Here is a 5,535-nt window from a genome sequence, read left to right as displayed (position 1 = left end):
TCTTGAAGCCAAGTCCATCCTTAATTGAGGGGTGTCTACCAATCGTGTAGGCATCCCTTGCAAATTTTAGTTTATCAAAATCACTCTTGCTAGTCTTAAGTTGGGCATTAAGACTAGTCAATTCATCATTCAATTTGGAAATTGTAACAAGGTGTTCATTACAAGCATCAATGTCAAAATCTTTACACCTATTGCAAATCGTAACATGTTCTACACAAGAGTTAGATTTACTAGTTATCTCTAACTTAGCATTCAAATCATCATTTATGCTCCTTAAGCTAGAAATTGTCTCATGGCAAGAAGATAGTTCACAAGAAAGCATTTCATTTCTTTTAACTTCTAAAGCATGAAATTTTTGTGCTTCTACAAATTTGTCATGCTCTTCATATAAAAGGTCCTCTTGTTTCTCTAAAAGTCTATCCTTTTCATTCAAGGCTGTGACACCCCAGTGTCACCTAGGGTTTTTCTCAAATGCCAAACCAAGAATCACTATTTTATGTGAACCAAAGTAAGCATGAGCATCAAATTAATATAAGTGAGAAAGAATTCACCAAGTATATACTTAAAAGTGTCATGATCAAAACAATTGAGACTTTAAAAGATAAGAATGTGCAACCCAAATTAAAAACCCTAAGTGAGCCCCATGAGCAAAATTCAAGAAAATAAGAGAAAGGGAATGAAAAGTTTAAAATTTTGATTTGAGCCAATTATATAAGTTAAAGTATGTTTATTAAGCAACAAGAAAGGTTGAGAAAGCTTAGCCAAAATAACTCAAAATAAATCCCCAAATCATCCCTTGAACTATGAACCCTAAGAGAAATTCAGAGTTCTGAATTTCTGAATTTCAGACCCCTTCCCAAAGATCATCTGCGTTCTCTGCTTTTCAAAACTCAAAGCCAGGAGATCCAAATATCAAAGTCGTGCCAAATTCCCCTGAACACATCCTGGAAAAGTTTGAACTCAAACCAAATTCATTTGGCATGGTTTTGGCGCAGCTTGACCTCGGGACCAGGCATTCTAACACTGGCACCTTGGTGACGCTACAACTCCCTGTCCCTAGCCTAAAACCGCGCGACGTCCATACACAAAAGACAAAGCTTGGTCTGGTGAACAAATCCTTCACAGCGATCTTGCCCAAATTCGCGAAGATTTGCTCCCAATCGGCGCTTTAACAGGGGCAGAGGCAACGGGAACACGTGTTCGACCGTGGCTGACACCCCCGGTTCACGCCCGTTCGCGCACCGTGCCTCCCAGTGCACGCCCGCGCGCACTCGCCGGTCCACGACCGCCCGTGCACCGCGCCGTGCCTATAAAGCCTTCCCAGGCGCGCCCCACTTTGCCCCGCACTCACCCTCACCGGCCAGCCACTTTCCCTTAGCTCCGGCAAGCTCATTTCCGCCCGCCATTGCAGCCAGAGCTTCGGCCACCGTGGCCAGCCCACTCCAGCCATCCTCTGGGCAAGCCAGTGCTTCGGCTAGCTCCGCCAGTAGCCCGTGAAGCTTGCCAAGCCCTCGGACCCGGCCGGACTTCACCGGAGGCCCGAGATCGACCTCACCGGACTTCGGTCTTCCGCCGCCGCGCGTGGACCGAGCTATCCAGTGAGTCCCCGCCCAATTCCTTGCGCTCATATCTTCTCTGGCATCCCGTGGACCTCCCTGACCCATTTGATTGAACTATCTCGCCGTGACCAGGCCGGTCTCCTCGCCGCCGACGAGCATCCCCGCCTGCGCGCGTGGACCGACCGACTCCGGCCATCTCCGACAGCGTTCCGCACACCGTTGTGATCCCCGAGACATCTCCTTCGTCCTCGAGCACTTCACCGGAGCAATCTCGCCGCCGGTAAGCCCCTCCGCCCTTTCTTCCGCCGCGGTTACTGTTTAAGGTAGAAGAAGGACCTCGGGTTAGGATTTGTAGAACCCGAGGGGTTTTCTGTGATGTCAGTGGCTCATGTGAATAGTAGCTTAAGGACTGATTCACGAAGAAAACTTAGAAAACCCGCCAGGGACCCCAGTGCAAAGTGGATTTCCATTTAATCAATTCTGTTAATCTTTTTAAAAGACCAGAGAACTTAGAAAATCCATAACTTGATGAAATCTTAATAAAAAGTTGTCAAACCAATTTTGCTAGTTCCTGAATATTATGATCTATCATTTAAAAATAGTAAACCCCATGCTTTTTGTTCAAAATCTTAGAGTTTAAATTTAAAAACAGAAACCCACTAAACCTTGTTTAATTAAGGAAAATTAGTTTTTCTTCTGTACTGAACTTAAGAAAATTTGTAGATGTTTAAACCTCATTTAGACACTGTTTAAAAATAATGGGAACCCCAGCATTGAAAAAAATGATGTAGTTATTCCTTTAAAGCTAATTTGTCCAAAACTTAGAGAAAATCAGAAAGGCCTTACAAATTAATGAATAGTGATTAAGATTATTTTTCCTAGTTTACTTATGCAACAGATAGGAAAAATACAGAGACCATTAATTTGGACCAGTTTTAAATTAAAATGATTTGTTTAGCCTTATATAGACTGAAAATTAATTATTAAATAGGAAAAACTATAACCAAAATGCTTGATAGAAATCCAGTGAACTTGCAACCACCAGAGCCCCACTACAAAAATACAGAGCACCCCAGCCCAACTTTTTAAGTAAGGAAAATAAATGCAAAGTGATAATAAGGCATTTTCCAAATAAATCATGAACAACCTCTATTAATGTGATAATGGGCAACCAAAAATTTGCTAAGTCCATGATTGTCACACCTGTCTCCAAGGGGCAGAGCCGGGTGCATACCATATGTGTGCCAGGATCTATTTCCACACATATGTTGACGTCACAAGTGTAATATATCAAAAGAACAATGCATAAAAGCGTAAATAACGATTTTATTAACATATTACACTTCGAACAGACATAATGTCTTAACCTTTATTCATCAAAGTACAGCGAAACAAGGACATCCATCCACAGGAAGATGACCGGGGGTATCACTAGACTAGCATCCATGGAGTTCAGCATCATATCTTCATCTGCAACTTCTGATCAAAATTAAGCAAGGGTGAGCTCACTTATGGTCGGGGCTCAGCAAGTGGGGGAAAAACTAATGCAAGGTAACAAGGTGAGGCTAAGGTTGAGCAGTAAGCATTTTAGTTGGTCAACATTTTATTAATAACACCTGTCTTACTAATAAGTGTGAATCCCAAGTATTCCCATTAAACAAAGGTATAAGAGTATATTAAAAAAACACTTAAGTGAAACCACTTAAACAAACCATTGGCAGATCATCGGATCTCGATTTATTTCCATCTTCAAGTTCAATTATCATGTGAGGAGTCCAGGCTGCTCATAACCGTGAGCACGGCTGATATATCAGTTTTACACTCTGCAGAGGTGGCGCATCTTTACCCATGAGTCGCGATTCCCTTCTAGCCCGGGTTAGCTAGACCCGTATTCACTTCCGAGGTGAATGGCCAGGGTCTCACTACGAGGCTTCTCCCTAGAGTCCTCATTACGCAAATGCTGGAAATGGTCAAACTGCATAAGGCACACCTACCGTAACCAACTTATAGTCCAGGCTACACGGTAAAGCTTTGGGAACTATGCCCGTATCCAATCTGCCTAAGCCGGAACTATAAGAGCTTGCCAGATGCCCCCGTTCCTGTCGACCACGACCAGCACCCAACATAAGACTTCCCTAGTTATTTAGCCAAGACCAGAGCCATGATAGTTCTCATGGTAGCACTGTTTTCCCGGGTGGTCACTCCATGTTCCAATTAATATGCAATAATCTTGTTTAACCATAGGGTTAACAACCATAATGTAAACTTACCAAGTTTGGAACATTAATATCATAAGCGGGAGGGACTGCATAAAGTTAAGTTGTAGCAATAGCATAGCTACTAATGTAAAGTATAATTCCCAGGTTTGATCAAGGAATAAGGTTGAAAAGGTTATCTAAATAGGTAACCCGTCAAATTATGCATATATATCCAAAAGAATAAACTTTATTAAATGTATTGTTTGGGATCAAACAGAGTATGCAAAGGGAGAAGTCCACTTGCCTTGCTTATTGAAAACTTGAGGTTCTTCCACGGATAGGAATAGATCTTGATTCTTAACTACTAGATCAACCACTGAATATCATACAAACAAACAAGAAGAACAAACACCACTCAATAACATACAACATTCATCATACGTATAGCTAAAAGAAAGCCTAATGAAAAGAGCATCTGCTTTATAAAAACATTACACGCAAGGGTTATAATAAAAAGGTATTCTTTTCAAACATGTGATCTATACTTTATAAAATAAGACATGAGCTTAAAATATCTTAATTAAAATATACAAATATTAGGTTCATCAAATTAATCTTTTATAAAATGTCATATGCGATACGTCTAAGATTTTTATAAGACGATAAAACACGTTATAACGATATTAAACATTTTTAAACTTTTACAATAGATATAAGTTATATCTAAGGTTAATGGGCTACGAAACACGTTATTAATCCTAGAAGCATTATGGAACGTACTATAATTCATTGTTAAACCTTCACTTATGACAAATTAAGATATAAGTCTAAATAGGTTTTATGTGAAAAGATCATTATTATTAAACACCTATTTATGAAAAGTTATGATATATGCTTTAATAAACTTTTATGTAAAAGACAATGAACAATAATTATATTTTATTTTTATTAGAAAGTACATATCCTATATTTTATTAAGAAAGGTATAATCAAAACAATATACAAACTAACATTATTATTAAAGAACATGAACACTAATTTCCTTTGTTTATTCTTTAGGAAAACTAAGTGACACATATATGAATAATATGAACTAATTTTTGATTAAATGATTAAATAAGCCTATATAACCAGTTGTAAACAAACATAAATCTAATTAACTAGGTTATGAGAGGATATAATTACTCTATTATTTATCTTTACATTTAGTTTAGAAACATATGACCTAGATATTTAAAATGAATATTATATTCATTGGTATGTTATTAACTATTGTTTTAGTTATGACTATGTGAGTACTTAATTAAGCCATTATATCATTATTAGAAAAGTTATATGACATATTACTATTTAGTACGACTATACTTAAACATCTATAACAAATCTTATTAAATCAAAATCATGATGTCTATTAAAAGGTCGTTTTACAGTTAGAAACAAATTCTCTAATTCTTTAGTAAGAAACCTATATTTATCAACATAACTATCAATTTCTTTAGGAAAGCATGGGTGCCTAATTAAGTTATTCTAACATTATTATAAAATTCTATCCTTTCGGTTTTCTTCCTTTCTTTCCTACAAAGAAATTATACGTATACTAAAAATTGTTTATTTAATTCTTCTAACATTAATATACTAAGAATTAATTATAAATTACTAAATGAGACTTTTAATAACCTATTCATGGTTATTATGACATAAATGAGCATTTTACTATTCTAAGTAATTAAGTGTCATGCTTATGAATACATTTATCATGAATAGTGAAATATATATTT

The sequence above is a fragment of the Zea mays genome, chromosome 7, assembly GCF_902167145.1.
Source record: "Zea mays cultivar B73 chromosome 7, Zm-B73-REFERENCE-NAM-5.0, whole genome shotgun sequence".
Lineage (NCBI taxonomy): Eukaryota > Viridiplantae > Streptophyta > Magnoliopsida > Poales > Poaceae > Zea > Zea mays.
The sequence above is the reverse complement of the archived record's forward strand: the minus strand, read 5'-3'. Positions refer to the sequence as shown.